The sequence below is a fragment of the Vigna unguiculata genome, unplaced genomic scaffold (genome assembly GCF_037176805.1).
Source record: "Vigna unguiculata cultivar grain cowpea cultivar isolate G323 ecotype 2 unplaced genomic scaffold, ASM3717680v1 ptg000397l, whole genome shotgun sequence".
Lineage (NCBI taxonomy): Eukaryota > Viridiplantae > Streptophyta > Magnoliopsida > Fabales > Fabaceae > Vigna > Vigna unguiculata.
In genome coordinates, this window is record NW_028197032.1 from 17073 (window position 1) to 39412 (window position 22340).

Below are 22340 nucleotides of genomic sequence, written 5' to 3' on the forward strand. Positions count from 1 at the left end.
GAAGGAGAAATGCATTGGAGTACGGATGTGTATCATGCATCAGAATTTAAATATAGTAATGTCCATATCTTACCAAAAACAAGTCATTTATGGATTTTATCAGGAAAATCAGACAGATCCGCTTCAGTCTCTTTTTCAACCCGAAAAGATCAAGATCAATTGAACATTCATTATCTTTCTACAGGAGAAAGAGATATTTGTAACCATTTAGCAAGTAATAATAAAGTAAGACATAATTTGTTTCGTTTCACTCCTTCTGAAAAAAAAGAAAGAAGGATTTCAGATTATTCAAAAAATAATCAAATCCTATGTAAAGATCATTGTCATTTTACACATCCTGCTATTTTTCACGATACTACGGATTTATTAGCAAAGAGGCGGAGAAATCGATTCATTATTCCATTTCAATTCCAATCGATTCAAGAACGAGACAAAGCACTAATGTTAGATTCCAGTATCTCGATTGAAATACCAATCCATGGTATTTTTCGTAGAAATAGTATTTTTGCTTATTTCGATGATCCTCAATACCGAACACAGAGCTCGGGTATTACTAAATATAGGACTATTGATATAAATTACATTTTTAAAAAAGAGGATTTTTTAATCGAGTATCCAGGAATTCAAGAATTTAAGACAAAATACCAAATTAAAGTAGATCAATTTTTTTTCATTCCCGAAGAAGTGTATATTTTACCAGAATTTTCTTCCATAATGGTACGGAACAATAGTATTATTGAAGTAGATACACCAACAATCACTGTAAATATAAGAAGTCAAGTAAGCGGGTTGGTTCGATTGGAGAAGAAAAAAAAAAGATTCAATTAAAAATATTTTCCGGGAATATCTATTTTCCCGGAGAAATGGATAAGATATCCCGGCACAGTGCCATGTTGATACCACCGAGAACGGTGAAAAAAAAATTCAAAAGGATCAAAAAAAAAAATGAAAAATTGGATCTATGCTCAATGGATCACAATTATGAAAAAAAAGTATTTTGTTTTGGTTCGACCGGTCATTTTATATGAAATAGAAGATAGGATCAATTTAATCCAATTTTTTTCCCAAGATATGTTACAAGAAAGAGATAATTTGGAACTTCAAATTATTCATTATATTCTTTCTGGAAATGGAAAATCAATTCGGGGAATTTCTAATTCTAATACAAGTATTCAATTAGTTCGGACTTGTTTAGTCTTAAATTGGGATCAAGACAAAAAATTGTCTTCTATCGAAAAAGGGCATGCTTCTTTTGTTGAACTAAGTATAAAAGGTTTGGTTAGATATTTCTTAAAAATGGACTTAGGAAAATCCCATATTTCATATATAAGAAAAAGGAAAGATCCGCTCGGTTCAAGATTTATCTTGGATAATGAGTCGGACTGGACCAACATCAATCCATTTTTTTTTATAGATCCGAGGGAAAAAGTTCAACAATCACTTAGTCAAAATCATGGAACTATTCATATGTTGTTGAATAGAAATGAGAAATGCCGATCTTTAATAATTTTGTCATCATCGAATTGTTTTCAAATACGATCATTCCACGATGGAAAATATTACAATGGGATAAAAGAAGAAATAAATCCAATTCAAAGAGATCCTCTGATTCCAATTCAAAATTCGTTAGGTCCTTTAGGAATAGCCCTTCAAGTTGCCCATTTTTATTTTTACCTTTTAATTACTAATAATCAGATCTCGATAAATAAAAACGGGCAACTTGACAAATTAAAAGAAACTTTTCAAGTATTAAAATATTATTTAATAGACGAAAACGAGATCATTTATAAATCTGATCTATCTAGTAACATCCTTTTAAATCCATTCTATTTGAATTGGCATTTTTTCCATCATAATTATTGTGAAAAAAAAAACGTTTCCCATAATAAGTCTTGGTCAATTTATTTGCGAAAATGTATGTATAGTTCAAACGAAAAATGAACCACACCTTAAATCGGGTCAAATTCTAACTGTTCAAATGGATTCTGTAGGAATAAGATCGGCTAACCCTTATTTGGCGACTCCTGGAACAACTGTTCATGGTCATTATGGAGAAATACTTTCTGAAGGAGATATATTAGTTACATTTATATATCAAAAATCGAGATCAGGTGATATAACACAAGGTCTTCCAAAAGTAGAACAGGTATTGGAAGTTCGTTCGATTGATTCAATATCCATAAACCTAGAAAAGAGAGTGGATACTTGGAATGGGCGTATAACAAGAATTCTTGGCATTCCTTGGGGATTCTTCATTAGTGCTGAGCTAACTATAGCGCAAAGTCGTATTTCTTTGGTTAATCAAATTCAAAAAGTTTATCGATCCCAGGGAGTTCACATTCATAATAGACATATAGAAATTATTGTGCGTCAAATAACATCAAAAGTATTGGTTTCAGAAGATGGAATGTCTAATGTTTTTTTGCCTGGCGAACTAATTGGATTGTTGCGGGCCGAACGAGCTGGGCGTTCCTTAGAAGAGTCGATCTGCTATCGAGTTCTATTATTGGGGATAACAAAAACATCTTTGAATACTCAAAGTTTCATATCTGAAGCAAGTTTTCAAGAAACTGCTAGAGTTTTATCAAAAGCCGCTCTCCGGGGTCGCATAGATTGGTTGAAAGGTCTGAAAGAGAACGTTGTTTTAGGGGGAATGATGCCAGTTGGTACTGGATTCAAAAGAATAATATACCGTTCAAAGCAAAGGCAATATAACAAGATTACCCCGGAAACAAAAAAAAGAATTTATGTGATACATCAAAATAATCTAGGATTTAAGAATTCCTAAAATAATGATTCTTAAGGTCGTATTCATCTCCGGTCACTTTATTTTGTATATATTTTGTATAATAAAAGAAACATAATAAATAAACGAATCATATTCAATGAAATAGAAAAAATGGCCCGATCTTTTTTTTATCAACGGCAAATTTTCAGTAGAAGAGAAGGTTCCTTCGGAACACTTATTTTTTTCTATTTCAGTATACTGGGTCTCTTTCTTTCATTTCAAAAAATTGATCTAATTTCTATTTGGAAATGAAAGAAAAGTGTGGGGATAATTATAAATGACAAAAAGATATTGGAACATAATTTTGGAAGAGATGATGGAAGCTGGTGTTCATTTTGGCCACGGTACTAGAAAATGGAATCCTAAAATGTCACCTTATATTTCTGCAAAGCGTAAGGGTATTCATATTACAAATCTTATTAGAACTGCTCGGTTTTTATCAGAATCTTGTGATTTAGTTTTTGATGCAGCAAGTGGGGGAAAACAATTCTTAATTGTTGGTACAAAAAAAAAAGCAGCTGATTCAGTAGCGCGGGCTGCAATAAGAGCTCGGTGTCATTATGTTAATAAAAAATGGCTCGGCGGTATGTTAACGAATTGGTATACTACAAAAACACGACTTCAAAAGTTCAGGGACTTGAGAATGCAACAAAAGACGGGGAGATTTCATAGTTTTCCAAAAAAAGATGCCGCTATATTGAAGAGACAATTAGCTCAATTGGAAACATATCTTGGCGGCATTAAATATATGAAGGGCTTACCAGATATTGTAATAATCGTCGATCAACAAGAAGAATATACGGCTCTTCGAGAATGTATAACTTTGGAAATTCCAACAATTTGTTTAATTGATACAAATAGTGACCCGGACCTCGCTGATATTTCAATTCCAGCTAATGATGATGCTATAGCCTCAATTCGATTAATTCTTAACAAATTAGTTTTTGCAATTTGTGAGGGTCGGTCTAGATATATACGAAATTCTTGATTAATAATAAGATAAAAAATTCTTGAATTTGCTTCGAGGGGTTCATAGATTTATGGAATCGCTTACTATACTAGTAAGAAATTGCACAAAAATGAAAATAGAAAACAAACAAAAATTTTATGTAATTAGTATCGGTATTCAAAATCAAAAATGAAAGTAGACAAATCAAAAGGGAAAGGAGATGTTTGAATAAAAATAATTCCCTTTTTTCAACTTCTTTTTTTAGAGGACAGGACAATATGAATGTTTTATTATGCTCTATCAACACATTAAAAAGATTATACGATATATCTGCTGTGGAAGTAGGTCAACATTTCTATTGGCAAATAGGGGGTTTCCTAGTACATGCCCAAGTACTTATTACTTCTTGGGTTGTAATTGCTATCTTATTGGTTTCAGCCATTCTAGTTATTCGAAATCTGCAAACCATTCCCACTTTCGGTCAGAATTTATTTGAATATGTTCTTGAATTCATTCGAGACGTGAGCAAAACTCAGATTGGAGAAGAATATGGTCCGTGGGTTCCTTTTATTGGAACTTTGTTTCTATTTATTTTTGTTTCTAATTGGTCAGGGGCTCTTTTACCTTGGAAAATCATCCAATTACCTCATGGGGAGTTAGCTGCACCCACAAATGATATAAATACTACCGTTGCATTAGCTTTACTTACATCAGTTGCATATTTCTATGCGGGTCTTTCAAAAAAAGGATTAGCTTATTTTAGTAAATACATCCAACCAACTCCAATCCTTTTACCGATTAACATATTAGAAGATTTCACAAAACCCTTATCCCTTAGTTTTCGACTTTTCGGAAATATATTAGCTGATGAATTAGTAGTTGTTGTTCTTGTTTCTTTAGTACCTTTAGTAGTTCCTATACCTGTCATGTTCCTTGGATTATTCACAAGCGGTATTCAAGCTCTCATTTTTGCTACTTTAGCTGCGGCTTATATAGGTGAATCCATTGAAGGCCATCATTGACTAGTTTTCTCAAAAATAGTCTTTTTTGTTTAGCTTGCCACACATATATTGTGGCTCAATAGAATCTACAAAATAAACATCTATCTATAGATATATAGATAGATATAGATAGATCTATTCGATTAGTATATATTAGTTTGGATATTCAAAAAAAATGAATAGCTAGAATTAGAATTCTGTATGATATTTACGTTTACAATGTGTGATAAAAAGATACTATATAGAATGTTAGTAGATTCTCGTTTGATTCACATTTAATTCAACAATTGATCAAAAGATAATTAAAAACATTTAGATCACCCAATTTCCTATATTTCTTTGAAACATTAATGAAATCGAATGAATTTATTTAGATTGATTGTATCCATATGGGATAAGAGAATAAGAAAAGAGGGAAGGGGAGCTTAAAAAAAAACATGATAAAAAAAATAGAAGTGAGGGGATCAGTCAAGGTTTTTTAGGTTTCAAAGAATGAATTTCAATTTCGATTGAATCTAAAACACAAAGAAAATTAGTTTACAGCATAGAAGAAACCTATGTATATGTGATATGATATTATAGATGAACTAGTTTTATATGAACTAACCATATATCTGAAATAACTAATCTTTTCTATATAAAAAAGGCCTCGCTATTACTGTCAATTTCTATAGGGATAGAAAAGCAAAGTCCTTGCGTTTCAGCTCTAATTGTGAATTGAAAATTAAAAAACTAAAGAAATTGTATAAAAAAACGAAGAATTCAAAGAATGATTCCAAAATTAAGGTAAGAGAAGAACAAAGATTATACAGATTCACCCCCAAAACTATGTAGTTCGAGACGAAAAAAGAAATCTCGAAGTAATTCGTTTAATAACTATTATTTTCAATTTTTAATTCTTATTTTTATTAATTACTTTAACTGAAAAAGTCTTGGTAATTGAAAAATGAAGTCAGAATTTATTAGTCGATTATATCATTAACTATTTCTTTCTTTTATATGTAGGTTACGAGGAAATTCTCATGAATCCAATTATTTCTGCCGCTTCTGTTATTGCTGCTGGATTGGCCGTAGGGCTTGCTTCTATTGGACCTGGGGTTGGTCAAGGCACTGCCGCAGGGCAAGCTGTAGAGGGGATTGCACGACAACCAGAGGCAGAGGGAAAAATACGGGGTACTTTATTACTTAGTCTGGCTTTTATGGAAGCTTTAACAATTTACGGGCTGGTTGTAGCATTAGCACTTTTATTTGCTAATCCTTTTGTTTAATCCTAAAAAGATAAAAATACATATGTGGACTTCCTTTTTCGAATTATATTAATAATTCACTCCTACAATTCTTTATCTGTTCGGATAAGAACACAGGAGAAGGACTAATTGAAAGGTATTCACATACTTATTCACCCTCTTTCTTCTTTTTGTTTAGTCCAATGAACCCCTCTTTTATTTTATTTCTTTTAAGATAATTTTTTGAAAGTGTTCAAACTAGATAGATTTTGCAATTGATAAAAGAACTGGTATCTAATTCTAAGAAGTATCATTCTTTTAGGGAATCTTCCAATTGATTGACCAATCCAAATTATATCAAATTCTATAATTATATATTCCAATTAGATTATTATATTATCTATCTAATAGGAATATTAGAAAGATAATTAGTCTATTCATAAGAGGAGATGAGATCATATGAAAAATATAACCGATTCTTTCCTTTGTTTGGGCTCCTGGCCATCCGCCGGAAGTTTCGTGTTTAATACCGATATTTTAGCAACAAATCCAATAAATCTTAGTGTAGTGTTAGGTCTACTGGTTTTTTTTGGAAAGGGAGTGTGTGCGAGTTGTTTATTTCAAAGAATAAATTGGATTTAACCAAACTGCACTTTTTAGTTTAGTTAGAATTAAGAAAATGTGCAGAATCCCGCGAATTACTTCTGAATTCATTTTCTTTTTTGAATAAATTAAGAAAAATCTTAAAGAACCATAGCATTTCGCGCTTTATTGGTAATCCACTTTGATTCTCTATTTACCAAAAATTTTGGACTATTACCATGGTTAAAAAGAGTTTGAAGTCTATACGCAGTGTAGTACTCTTTCTACCGCTATATTAATACAGAAAGGAAACGGTTTCAAAAAAATTATTCGATTTTTTTTCGATATAAAACACTCATGTCGATAAAAAAAATGGCTTGAATCCTATTTATGGCGAGAAATAAAAAACGGGTGAATTTAAACCTCCCCTTTGTACGATGCGTAATCGATGGATGACCTATGTATAAATTCAAAAGAAGTCTTTGGATTTGAATAAAAAAACAACTTTGTTGACATATATTTGTTTGGTCAAAAGAGTCCTCCGAATATTCTAGTCTTATATTGGTAATTGTTTTCACTTTGAATAGAGAAGAGAGGATAGGCTCATTACATAAAAAATTGGTAAATTTCCGATAAGTAATTGAGTGTGAGAGCCAAATGAATCGAAAGATTCATGTTTGGTTCGGGAAGAGATCATAGACATTTTGAAATGGATGGAAAGAGAGTCTACTTTCATTACGTGATTTATTAGATAATCGAAAACAGAAAATCTGGAGAACTATTCGAAACTCAGAAGAATTACAGGAAAACGCCATTGAACAGCTCGAAAAAGCCCAGGCCCGCTTAAGGAAAGTTGGAAACAGAAGCAGATCTGTTTCGGGTGAATGGCTATTCTGAGATCAAACGAGAAAAATTGAATTTAATTAATTCAATTTATACGACTTTGGAACAATTAGAAAATTACAAAAACGAAGCTATTGATTTTGAACAACAAAGAGTTATTAATCAAGTTCGACAGCGGGTTTTACAACAAGCCTTACAGGGAGCTCTAGGAACTCTAAATAGTTGCTTGAACAACGAGTTACATTTACGTACTGTTAGTGCTAATATTGGCATGTTTGGGATGATGAAATAAAAAAATAACTGATTAGGCTTTCTATTATACAATAGAGTATAGGCATCATTTTTTTCTTATAAAAAATAAATTTAAGATATTTTCATGGTAACCATTCGTGCAGATGAAATTAGTAAAATTATCCGTGAACGCATTGAGCAATATAATACAGAAGTAAAAATTGTAAATACTGGTACCGTACTTCAAGTAGGCGATGGTATTGCTCGTATTTATGGTCTTGATGAAGTAATGGCGGGTGAATTGGTGGAATTTGAAGAAGGTACTATAGGCATTGCTTTGAATTTGGAATCAAAAAATGTTGGTGTTGTATTAATGGGTGATGGTTTGCTGATACAAGAGGGAAGTTCAGTAAAAGCAACAGGAAGAATTGCTCAGATACCTGTAAGTGAAGCTTATTTGAGTCGTGTTATAAATGCCCTGGCTAAACCAATTGACGGTCGAGGAGAAATTTCAGCTTCGGAATCTCGATTAATAGAATCTCCCGCTCCCGGTATTATTTCAAGACGTTCGGTATATGAGCCTCTCCAAACAGGACTTATTGCTATTGATTCGATGATCCCCATAGGACGGGGCCAGCGAGAATTAATTATTGGAGATAGACAAACAGGTAAAACAGCAGTAGCCACAGATACAATTCTCAATCAACAGGGACAAAATGTAATATGTGTTTATGTAGCTGTTGGTCAAAAAGCATCTTCTGTGGCTCAAGTGGTGACTACCTTACAAGAAAGAGGAGCAATGGAATACACTATTGTAGTAGCTGAAACAGCGGATTCTCCAGCTACATTACAATACCTCGCGCCTTATACAGGAGCAGCTCTGGCTGAATATTTTATGTACCGTGAACGTCACACTTTAATCATTTATGACGATCTCTCCAAACAAGCACAGGCTTATCGGCAAATGTCTCTTCTATTACGAAGACCACCAGGTCGCGAAGCTTATCCAGGGGATGTTTTTTATTTACATTCGCGTCTTTTGGAAAGAGCCGCTAAATTAAGTTCTCAGTTAGGCGAAGGAAGTATGACTGCTTTACCAATAGTTGAAACTCAATCGGGAGATGTTTCAGCTTATATTCCTACGAATGTAATTTCCATTACAGATGGCCAAATATTCTTATCGGCCGATCTATTCAATGCTGGAATAAGACCCGCTATTAATGTTGGTATTTCAGTTTCCAGAGTTGGATCGGCGGCTCAAATCAAAGCCATGAAACAAGTAGCTGGTAAATTAAAATTGGAATTAGCACAATTCGCAGAATTAGAAGCTTTTGCACAATTCGCTTCTGATCTAGATAAAGCTACTCAAAATCAATTAGCAAGAGGTCAACGATTGCGCGAGTTGCTTAAACAATCCCAATCAGCTCCTCTTACTGTGGAAGAACAGATAGTAACTATTTATACCGGAACGAATGGTTATCTTGATTCATTAGAAATTGGACAGGTAAGGAAATTTCTTGTTGAGTTACGTGCTTACTTAAAGACGAATAAACCTCAATTCAAAGAAATCATATCTTCTACCAAGACATTCACTGGGGAAGCAGAAGCCCTTTTAAAGGACGCTATTAAAGAACAGATGGAACTCTTTTTATTCCAGGAACAAGTAGAAAAAAATTGATGAATCATTAAATAATTTTGTAATTCAATTTTCCAATTTTTATAATTAGTATCTTTTAATATGTTTTTATTTCATTTGAATATTATATATAATGAATTCGAATCAAAATGTAATAAATCAAAAAAAATAGAAGGACAAGGTTGAAATTAGATATGCAAACAACTTGCGTCCAATAGGATTTGAACCTATACCTAAGGTTTAGAAGACCTCTGTCCTATCCATTAGACAATGGACGCTTCTATTTTATATTTGATTCTTTAACCTTTTTAACTAAACCTTATTAAAAAGATTAAAGAATCAAACAAATATAAAGAATTCTAGAAATTATAAAAATAAAATAAATCAAATATTTAGAATAAAAGAAAAAAAAAATAAAAAAGAAAAATCAATTGAATATAATTGAATATATATAACTAAAACTAAATTAAGAAATGAAAATGAAGAATTGACAAATTCTTTAAGAATTCTAGATTCATTCTCGAAGAAAAAAGATAGATTTAAATAGAATAAAATAGAAGCGGGTAGCGGGAATCGAACCCGCATCGTTAGCTTGGAAGGCTAAGGGTTATAGTCGACGTTGATTCATCATTTTGATTTAACGTCTCTAATTCAAAACTGAACGTGAAACTTTTGTTTCATTCGGCTCCTTTACGGAATGAAGAGATGGACAATAAAAAAAATTGACCCATAACATCTATGTCAGCCTTTTTGTATGAATAGGTTTCAAATATCTTGCTTTTTAGATGATCCCTCTAGAAGAGCAATATTCTAACAATCTATGTTTTTTTTCTAGTTACTTCGTTCTCTATTTCTATTTCAGAAAATCTTTAGGAAAAGAAGAAAATTTCCGTCGAGCTAAAAAAATGTCGATGTCTCTAGTAAACTAAAAGAATCGTTTAATAGCTATTTTGCTTCAATTTTTACTATGCAAAAAAATGGAAGATTTAGTTACGATTAGAAAGAAACTTTGTATATTTCTCTCCATAGATCCTTTAGTAATACTCAAAAAATTCGGATTATAGATCCAATTCCAAAAACTTATGTTTCATAATTTTAAAACTCAATTTGTCAAATTCGATTTGATTCTTCTTGTATACAAATTACAATAATGTATATTATACCGCAAATAATTCATCGAGGGGTATAAAGGAGTCCCTTTAAGTAAAAAATAAAGTTTTTGATCGGCATATGAATCAAATGGGGGATCCCTTAACTTTTGGGGGGTCCTTGAAACGAATCGCACTTTTACCACTAAACTATACCCGCTACAATATCATTATTGTATCTTTTGTTGAACAAAGCAATCAGACAAAATAAAGAAATGGGAGGCATAATATTCTAATAAGTCGAGTATTGACATGTTTCATTAGAGAATCTTCTAATGAAATTTGAAAAACGGGATAATTTTCATTTTTTTATTTTGCTGAAGGTTATATATATATACAATTTACGTTACCAGAAAAAAGAGAGGGAGTAAGAAAAGAGAACATTTTTATATTATCTTATTTTGGTTTTATCTCATAGGAATCTATCCGTATCTCTTATTTTTTTTTTAATTACAAATATTTTTACAAATATTTTTTTTTCGAATAAAATATATTCAAATAAAGAATTTTTCTTCAATATTCATGGGAATAAAAGAAAAAGAGCCCGACTAGGTACTGGCCGGGCTCATTGGCTGTATAAAAAGAAAAAAAGAAAACTAAAATATATAGAATAATAAAAAAAAGATAGATAAGATAAAAAAGAATAAAAAAAAAGCAAGTCTCTTTTTTTTTTAAGCTCCCTTTTTGTTCTTCTTGTTTATGTGATATAACATAAACAAAGTAATTCTTTTTTTTTTCAATTGGGGAGAGATGGCTGAGTGGACTATAGCGTCGGATTGCTAATCCGTTGTACAAATTCTTGTACCGAGGGTTCGAATCCCTCTCTTTCCGTTGATAATTTGGTATTTTTTTTTGAACTTGTTTTTTTTATTTACTAGTTAAAGATGTTAAAATAGAGAAAATCCTAAAAATATTTCAAAATTCCGCACAAGCAAGAAAACACAGAATCCACTTTTTTCTTATTCTATTCTTCACGTCCTGGATTACGTCCTGGATCGTTAGATAGGAATCCGAAGATGAAAAGAGAAACGAAAAAGATCACTACCGTATAAACAAAAAGTTTTAGAGTAAGCATTATGAACTCTCCAAGATAATTAAAAAACGACAAAGAAAGAGAATAGATTCTCTTATATTACAACATATTTTGTTTCTTTTAATACTAAGATACTAAGTTTCTAAAAAATGAAGTTTTTTTAGGATATGAGGAGATATATATATATGAGTTTCGAAAATGAATTGATAGTAAGAGTAGATTATTTTATTACAAATTATCAATAATTCTTTTGACCAAAAATCCTTTTTTTCTGTAATCTAGGTATTCGATTGGTGAGGGGTTCCAATCGAATAATCGGATTAGGTTTTTTCAATTCAAAAAACGTAAATGATGAGAAGGTCCCTTTTTTTCCTATATATTGAAAAATTTCAATATTGGAATCCAGAAGTCACACTGTAAGACTTATCTGATCTTATAAATTGTTAAAATGTTCGAGTTTTAGTTTTCTGAAAAATTCTGAATTTTTTTACGACATTATTCAAATTAAAAATATCATCGAAAACTTACAGCAGCTTGCCAAACAAAAGCTAAAAGAAAAAATAGTACGGGTATTACTGGCATAATATCCACAATTGGATTCAAGAAAGCGTAGGCTTCGGGCAATTTCTCCAAAAAAAAACTACTGGAATAAAGGACGGAGTGAATACAAATACAGATCCAACTAAAGATATTAAGCATAACAAACATTTTGTTCTTTAAAAAAAATAAAAGTTATTTTTGTTTTTTTTTTTTCATTCTAATTTTCAATTTTATTGCATTATATACATAATACAATAAAAAGGAAAATAAAGAGTTATGAATAAAAGTAAAAAAATGAATCAAATAAGATAAGAATCTCGAGAATCCTTCTTTTATTTGAACTTTTCCAGTTTCAAAATATTTTTTATTCTGAAATCAAAAAAATTGAAGAAATCATACTTCCTTCTATATAATATCTTAATTGAATTGTATGTAATGATCAATCAATTTAGTTTTATCCTATCTATCTATATCCATTTATAGATATAGATAGATATGTAGATACGCATATAAAATACTAGTCGCAAAATTTTTTTTTTATAGAAATTTTTGAACTGGAATTGACGAACAACCAATATCAATAATAGTCTTTATTAATGTAAAATGGAAAATGGGGCGTGGCCAAGCGGTAAGGCAACGGGTTTTGGTCCCGCTATTCGGAGGTTCGAATCCTTCCGTCCCAGAGCATATCTATTTAGGATGTATATCATATTTGAATACAGATTGTATCGCATAATTAAAAGGGACCCTCCTTTTTTTGAAAAAAAAAATTATCATTTTTCTACTTTACAAATTATAAAAATAGAATAGAGTAGAAAATATATTGCTAGAATATCAAGTTCATTTTCATTTATGTCTTTACTTTTAAAAAGGTTTTCATTATATATAAGAAAAACCGAAACGTAAAAAAAAGGATAGATTCTTATGTAGCGAATGAATCAATCACTATTCACGATTCGATAATTACATACTGGATCTAAGCTAAGGGAATGTTAGAGTAAAACTTCGTTTGAAACGATGTGGTAAAAAGCAACGTGCGGCTTGAAAGACATGATTAAATTAGGGGTGGATTTTGATATCCGCCATTTTTTCTAGTATTTTACAAACGAACATGATCTTGACTTGACATCATTTGTTCTGTTCCACTAGACCCCTTTTTTTGTTTTTGGGACAGGAAAGGGATTAATGATGTAAATAGTACATGATGGAACTCGAATTTATTCATTTCTCGGGAGCAAGTATCTAAAATTTAATAAATTCTAAAAAGTTAATAAGTCTGTTTATTTTATAAAAATAGAAAGGATCTTATTTCAGCCAGGTTCAAAAAAAATGGTTGAAATTTGTAAAATTGCTTTTTTATCAAAAAGTTTATCCGCAGGAATTAACTTTTTTTATGATTCTTTCAGAGAAAAACAGGTATGTTGCTCCCATTTTTTTAAAAAATTGAAGATTCCCGGAGTAATGTCTAAACCCAAAGATTCAAAGAAAAGCTAAAAAATCAGGGAATTAAGGAAATACCATTTTCAAATTGTATCATCAATTCTATTATCAAAAATTTTAGAAAAAAGAAATGAATGATAAAGAAACGAAATACGGGCAAGAAAGAGGAGTAGAGACCACTCAATAAATGAAATAGCTGCTGCTTGGTTTTCTTTTTAGTTTTTTGAGAATTTTTCAAATTGAGTGTTATGGAGGTACAAATAGGAAGAGTTTTTTTTTTTCAGAAAGAAAATACGAAAGAAAAATACTTCAGTCATTGTTTAATTGATTTGATGATTTTATTGCTCTATTTTACATCATAATTTTCGAAATACATAGAATTTTTGATATTCTCGAGCCGTACGGGGATAAAAATTTCCTGTACGTTTGGAGGGGGGGTATCTATATCTATCCCAAAGAGCTGTTTATCGAATTGTTGCTAAGGGATGTTCGACCCCAAAGAGAGGGAAGATATCTTCAGAAAGTGGATCCTATAAAGAATTAAACCTATTTCAATATTCCTGTTATTCTTTCATTTCCTTGACAAGGGGCGCTTAACCTACAGGAACTGTTCAGCATATTTCAAAAAAGGCAGGTGTTTTTATAGAACTTAGCTCGAATCAACAAACGAAATTCAATTAATGAAATCAAAAAGGGGGTGTAGATTATTTGTATATAGATTTACAAAACTCCCCGCTCTCTTGTTATATTCATACTTCATTTTTTTATTTCTTGTTGTTTATATAGAATCATAGAATGCAATTTTATATAGTCAGACAATTCATGAAATTTTCATAAATCTTCAAAAAAAATGAAAAATTGTATAGAGATAAAAGAGAGAATATAGGAAAAAAAAGAGTAACTAAATATAGTAATTGGACTTTTAAATAGATTCCCCCCTATGAGGTGATTTTTTTATTTCATATTTCTTCTTATTTTATTGTTATTTCTTTTTAATATTGACTCGCTCTTTATTTTTTTCAGTTATTAATTCTAGTTATTTGATTTATATACTTTTTTTTGATAGTAAATAAATGAGATAGAATATTCAAAATGGAATATTTCTATTATTTGATTTTTCATCCAATGACTATACATTTTTTTTTATGGAAATACAGGAAAAAACTCTATGGAAAAATGGTGGTTCAATTCTAAGTTACTTAATAGGAAGTTCGAATACAGGTGTGAATTAAGTAAATCAATGGAGAGTCTTGGTCCTATTGAGAATACCAGTCTAAGCGAAGAACCCAAAATTTTAACTGATATAGATAAAAAAATTCAGAGGTGGGATGATCGTGATAATTCTAGTTATAATTCTTTTGATTATTTAGTAGGTGTCGATAACATACAGGATTTCCTATCTGATAAAACTTTTTTAGTTAGGGATAATAAGAAGAACAGTTATTCCATATATTTAGATATTGAAAATAAAACTTTGGAGATTAACAACAATCATTCTTTTCTAAGGGTTTTTTCTAGCTATCTGAATACTGTTATTAAGAGTGATTACGATCATTCCATGTATGATACTCCTTTTAGTTGGAACAATTATATTAATAGTTGCATTGATAGTTATTTTCATTCTCAAATCTGTGTTGATAGTTGCATTTTTGGTAATATAGTCGAATATAATGACAGTTATTTTTATAGTTACTTTTTAGGTAAGGTCAGAAATTGTAGTGAAAGTGAGAATTCTAGTTTTAGTTTAATAACTAGTACGAATGATACAAATGATAGTGATTCCACTCTAGTAGAAAATTATATGAATCTCCATGAAAGTGAACAATTGACGCATTTGTGGATTGAATGCGAAAATTGTTATGAATTAAATTATAAAAAATTTTGGAAATCAAAAAGGAATATTTGTGAATACTGTGGATATCATTTGAAAATGGACAGTTCAGATAGAATCGAATTTTCGATTGATTCGGGTACTTGGAATCCTATGGATGAAGACATGGTTTCTCTGGATCTCATTGAATTTCATTCAGAAGAAGAACCTTATAAAGATCGTATTGATTCTTATCAAAGAAAAACAGGATTAACTGAGGCTGTTCAAACAGGGACAGGTCAAGTAAATGGTATTCCTGTAGCAATTGGTATTATGGATTTTAAGTTTATGGGAGGTAGCATGGGATCCGTAGTAGGTGAGAAAATCACCCGTTTGGTAGAATATGCTACTAATCAACTTTTACCTCTTATTCTCGTATGTTCGTCCGGAGGAGCGCGTATGCAAGAAGGAAGTTTGAGCTTGATGCAAATGGCTAAAATTTCTTCTGCTTTATATTATTATCAAACAATTCAAAAATTATTCTATGTATCGATACTTACATCTCCTACTACGGGTGGGGTGACAGCTAGTTTTGGCATGTTGGGGGATATCATTATTGGCGAACCAAACGCTTATATTGCATTTGCTGGTAAAAGAGTAATTGAACAAACATTGAATAAGACAGTGCCCGAAGATTCACAAGTAGCTGAATCTTTATTCAATAAGGGTTTAATTGATTCAATCGTACCGCGTAATCTTTTAAAGGGAGTTGTAACTGAGTTATTGCAATTCCATAATTTCTTTTCTTTGACTAAAAAGGAAAGAAATTATGGAATTGAAATACAAAATCAAAACATACAGGATCAAAGTAATAAAATAAAAGAATAATAAAAAAATACTAAGAATCATAAAAGGGTATATTCTGATATATATCGGCTTAGCTATAATCACTAGAATTCCTATATACTAAGTATAAAGATATAGGAATTCTAGTGATTATAGACTGTCTTTTTTAATAAAAATAAGAATAAAAATCGACAAAAATAAAAATAGATATAGTACAAATAGTAAATCGAGGTACCCTTATTTATGATAAACTTTCCTTCCATTTTTGTTCCTTTAGTGGGTCTAGTATTTCCGGCAATTGCAATGGCTTCTTTATTTCTTTATGTTCAAAAAAACAAGATTTTTTAGATACGGCGGTAAGTAGGGAAAAATATTATAGATCTTTTTTTTAGAGCTGGAAGCAATTGGATGAATTCCCCCTAAAGGTTTACATTTCAGTAGCGCCAGTTGATGAAAATTACTTTAGAAACAAGTAAAATTCTGGGGTTTTTTATTCCACAATTATTATTCTTAAAAAGAAAAAGAGGGGGTAATGAATATTTTAAAAAAAAGATCAAAAGAAGTACTGATCTATTCTATAACAGAGTCTCGAAAAATAAGCAATATCTTTTCAGCCTTTATCATTTTTTTAGGTTCATTGGGGTTATTGTTGGTTGCAATTTCCAGTTATCTCGGTATGGGTCTTTTCCTTTTTTCTCAGGAAATTAGTAATTTTCCATTTATTCCACAAGGGGCCGCGATGGCTTTTTATGGAATTGGGGGTCTCTTTATTAGTTTTTATTTGTGGTGGATTATTTTGTGGGATATTGGCGGTGGTTTTGATATCTTCGATAAAAAAAATAAAGAAGAAGTATGTTTTCTTCGTTGGGGATTTCCTGGAAAAAATCGTCGTATTATTCTCAAAATACCTATGAACGAGATTAAATCTATCAGAATAATAACAGGAGTTCAAGAACGAAGTATTTTGACTCGTACTCTTACTTATGAGAGTCTCGTTTATATGGAAACAATAGAACAGGGGTTTATTCCCTTGACTCGTATTGAAGATAATTTGACTCCACTAGAAATTGCAAATAGAGCTGGCGAATTATCTTTTTTTTTAGGTGTACCGCTTCTTTATTGATGAAAATTGGACTTAACTAGAAATAAAATTGCACAAAAAGTTTCAGAATTGTCCTATTTATTTAGTGTACCGATTGAAATATTTTGAAAAAAAACTGTTTTTTGCAAAATATTTCAATTTTTATTTTTATAGATGGGACATTTTTTGATTTCGAAATTTGAATATTATAGTCATAACTCGAAGTGCTCCTTGGTGTATTTCTAAAAAGAATCCTTTTTTCTTCGAATCTTAGCAATTAATATCCTTTCGAAACAATATTTTTTTCTTCATTGGATTGGAATTGACTGTGAATTCTTTCGATTTCTTATTCGATTTATGTATTCTTTTTTCTCAATTAAAGAAGGCAAAGGCTAACTTCCGAAGTTTAAGTAAAAAAAAATGATAAAATACAATCTAAATTTATCTAGAAGCTCTATAACTTGTAATGAAGCTTATACTTGATAGAAAAGTTATTATCATATAGAGTTGACGAAAGAGATGAAGTTAAGTTCATTAAAGACGAAAAATGAAAAAAAAAAAAAGCATTCCCCTTCTATATCTTACATCTATAGTCTTTTTGCCCTGGTGTATCTCTTTCACATTTAAGAAAAGTCTGGAATCTTGGTTTATTAATTGGTGGAATACTAGTCAATCCGAAATTTTCTTGAATGATATTAAAGAAAAGAGTATTCTAAACAAATTCATAGAATTAGAGGAACTGTTTTTCTTAGATGACATGTTAAAGGAATGTCCGAAAACATATATACAAAACCTTCGTACTGGAATTTATAAAGAAACAATCCAATTAATCAAAACACACAATGAAGATCGTATGAATACGATTTTGCACTTCTCCACAAATATAATTTGTTTCTTTATTCTAAGCGGTTATTCTATTCTTGGTAATCAAGAACTTGTTCTTATTAACTCTTTGGTTCGAGAATTTATATATAATTTAAGTGACACAATAAAAGCTTTTTCTATTCTTTTATTAACTGATTTATGTATAGGATTCCATTCAACCCATGGGTGGGAACTACTTTTTGGCTTCGTTTATAAAGATTTTGGATTTGCTCAAAATGATCAAATTATATCCGGTCTTGTGTCCACTTTTCCAGTCATTTTAGATACAATTTTAAAATATTGGATTTTCCGTTATTTAAATCGCATATCTCCATCACTTGTAGTGATTTATCATTCAATGAATGATTGACAGAAAAACCGATTTACTTCAATGAATTTCAAGTTTTTATCTAAAAAAGATAATTTTTCATTTTCCCCTCTTTAAAAAAAAGTTAAATAAAAAAGGGGTTCCCACCTTGGATAGGGAACTATGCGAGTGACCTACCTAATCTTATTGTAGAAATTTTCAGGATCAATGATTAGACCATGCAAACTAGAAATGCTTTTTCTTGTATAAAGGAAGGGATTACCCGATCCATTTCTATATCGGTCATGATATATATAATAATTCGAGCACCCTTTTCAAATGCATATCCAATTTTTGCACAGCAGGGTTATGAAAATCCCCGAGAAGCAACCGGTCGTATTGTCTGTGCCAATTGCCATTTAGCTAATAAGCCCGTGGATATTGAGGTTCCACAAGCGGTACTTCCTGATACTGTATTTGAAGCAGTTGTTCGAATTCCTTATGATATGCAAGTGAAACAAGTTCTAGCTAATGGTAAAAAGGGAACTTTGAATGTGGGGGCTGTTCTTATTTTACCGGAAGGTTTTGAATTGGCACCCCCCGATCGTATTTCGCCTGAGATTAAAGAGAAGATAGGCAATCTGTCTTTTCAAAACTATCGCCCTACAAAAAAAAATATTCTTGTAGTAGGCCCTGTTCCTGGTCAGAAATATAATGAAATCACGTTTCCTATTCTTTCCCCGGATCCCGCTAGTAAAAGAGATATTCATTTCTTAAAATATCCTATATATGTAGGCGGGAACAGGGGAAGGGGCCAGATTTATCTTGACGGGAGCAAGAGTAATAATAATGTTTATAATGCTACAGCAGCAGGTATAGTCAAAAAAATCATACGAAAAGAAAAAGGGGGATACGAAATCACTATAGTAGATGCATTAGATGAGCGTGAAGTGATTGATATTATACCTCCAGGACCAGAACTTCTTGTTTCAGAAGGTGAATCTATCAAACTTGATCAGCCATTAACAAGTAATCCTAATGTCGGTGGATTTGGTCAGGGGGATGCGGAAATAGTACTTCAAGATCCATTACGTGTTCAAGGTCTCTTGTTCTTCTTGGCATCTATTATTTTAGCACAAATCTTTTTAGTTCTTAAGAAGAAACAATTTGAGAAGGTTCAATTGTTCGAAATGAATTTTTAGTTCCGCGTATTTATCAACATATTAAACTCGTAAAAATAACTCAATTTTTTTGATAATTTTTGTAATTATATTCTGTATAATATCTGTATAATAGAAAATATATATATATATTCAAATATCGAAAAGTTACTCTAAGGGGGATTCTTTGTTTTTTCTTTTTTTTTTTTTTCTTTGTCCTTTCCTAGAGTCCGATTCCTATTCCTTCTTGTTTGTGTTGAAATAGAAATATTCTAAAAATATCAATAAAATACTATTTTTGAATCCCTTCCTGAAAAATCCTATATCTTAGTTTCTCTTTTTTCCAACTTAGAATCTTTCTGCCAGATAATCTTTTATGGTATATAAATAATATGTAAAATAATATGTAGTGAACAAATAAAAAAAAAAGAATGAAATGGAATTTTTTGAAACATCGGAAGAAGTAGTCATTTATATGAAAAAAAATTAGAATTCTTAAGAACTCAAGGGGGATCCACTTGCATTCGTCAAAGAAAGAGTGGATCCCTGTTCAGTTCTTACACTTTCATTTCAAAAACCCAAATAGAATACGATTACTACAGAGATGAGCCCAATCCGGAATATGAACCATAAAAGAAAATACCAATTAAACCGATCACAGTAATACCAGTTACAGTACCTATTATCCAAAGAGGAATTCTTCCAGTAGTATCGGCCATTTATCCCACTTTCCTCCACATTTAATCACGTAGTCAGTCATGCTAAAGACATTAACAAACAGTCATAGATAATTATGAAATGATATCCTTCCGAATGGGATAAAAGAATTCTTAATATATATATTATTGACTATTCCTATTTCTTCTATTAATTCTAATTAATTGAAGAAATAATTTGAAAATAAAACAGCAAGTACAAAAATAAGTAATAACCCCCAGTAGAGACTGGTACGATTCAATTCAACATTTTGTTCATTTGGGTTTGATTGTGTCATAGCTCTATAATTCAAATTAAGTTTATCGTTGGATGAATTGCATTGCTGATATTGATCCCAAAAAAGAAACAGTGGGTACCGCTAGTCCGTGAACAGCTAGCCATCGTACTGTAAAAATTGGATAGGTCCTATCTATAGTCATTGGAGCCTCCTAAAAAGATCTACTAAATTCATCAAGTTGTTCCAAAGGATCAAAACGGCCAGTTATTAATGGAATTCCTTGTCGGTTCTCTGTAAAATACTCGTTTGGGCGGGGACTTCCAAATACATCGTAAGCTAGACCTGTACTGACAAATAACCAACCTGCAATGAATAGGGAGGGTATAGTAATGCTATGAATAATCCAGTATCGGATACTGGTAATAATATCAGCAAAAGAACGTTCTCCTGTGCTTCCAGACATCTTGAACTCCACATATTCTTGTACAGTCAAAAGGGGGGGATCGAGTCCATAAAAGACGAGATCAGTAAGGCGAAATTTACTGAAATAGAATCCTTGTTAGATCGTCCATTTTGTACCAACGGTGTCTTTTGAGTATACCGAATCAGTATAGCTATCCTTCTTCTAACAGAGCAATGAAATTTCACAATCAGTGTAAAATTTTAGTACTAGATTTTTTTCTTCTTTTTTCATTGATTGTCTCTATGTAGTCAAAAATCCGATAGAAAATTTTGCAAAGTTTGGGTATATAAAAATTTTTTTTATATTAAATTTTTAGAGTAATAGTATAAAAGGAAGGTTCTTAACATTTCAAATTATTAGTTTTGGATTAGAAACTAAAGATCCATTAAAATCGGAATATGAGAAAAGGGTTTCTAATAATTAATAAAGTAGATAATTCATAAAGTAGATTTTCTATTTTAATAATTCAATTATTGCCAAATCAATAAATATATTTTTTGTGGTTGTTGAAGATCTTTTTTTCTATTTTCTTCTACATTAATTCAAAGTGAAATAAAATGAAATAACAGAGTTATTATTCTTTGTTTGAATATTCATAATTTTTCTTTTCTTTTTCCAATATAAACAGAATTCTATTGGATATCTATAGAATAATACTAAATATTTTCATTAGATCAGTTTACTTAATTCCTGAGTTGATTAAGAAGTATGTTGATTTGAAATCACAGGATGGGTAGATGTAACAGATGAGGAATTTATTTCTAAATTATGTTACTCTATTTCTTTTTTTTTTTTTCGTCTCTAATAATTGAATTTATTGAGGAATTGCCAATTTTGAATTGTATCTTTCAAGTAGGATTTTTTATCTTCTTTTTTCTCTCAAAAATGGAAATTTAGGGAAGTGCTTTATAAACATATGTATAAAAAGAACGAACATATTTCATTTAGTTTCTATATGCCCACTATCACTAGTTATTTCGGTTTTTTACTATCGGTTTTAATTATAACCTCGTCTCTATTTATTGGTCTTAGTAAAATACGACTTATTTGATTTGTAATTTTGAGAGGAATAGTAAATTTTGGTATAAGACATTCTAGAATTCCTTACTATGTCAATTTACAATTCTCGATCGTTGAGATTTATGATCAATACAGATTTATGTTTAAGGCTAGATATTATATTACCTTTCTTTTTACTTTTCGAACAAATAAAAATGATTGAAGTTTTTCTATTTGGAATCGTGTTAGGTTTAATTCCTATTACTTTGGCTGGATTATTTGTAACTGCATATTTACAATACCGACGAGGTGATCAGTTGGATCTTTGATTCATTAATGTCTCTTTTTTTGTGATTCCCTATTTATTTAGTTTAATCCTAATCGACAAGGATAAAATTCAGACTTTCTTTTGAATGTTCAATTATTTCAGTGTAATTATCAGGCGAATAATACTAGAAT

General features: G+C 30.8%; 1 non-coding gene across 1 annotated transcript; it reads right to left on the reverse strand.

The window, feature by feature from the left end:
- Positions 1-9462: 9462 nt before the first annotated feature.
- Positions 9463-9534, reverse strand: TRNAR-UCU (transfer RNA arginine (anticodon UCU)). The gene has a single exon. It is a non-coding gene; the product is annotated as a tRNA-Arg (tRNA).
- Positions 9535-22340: the final 12806 nt, after the last annotated feature.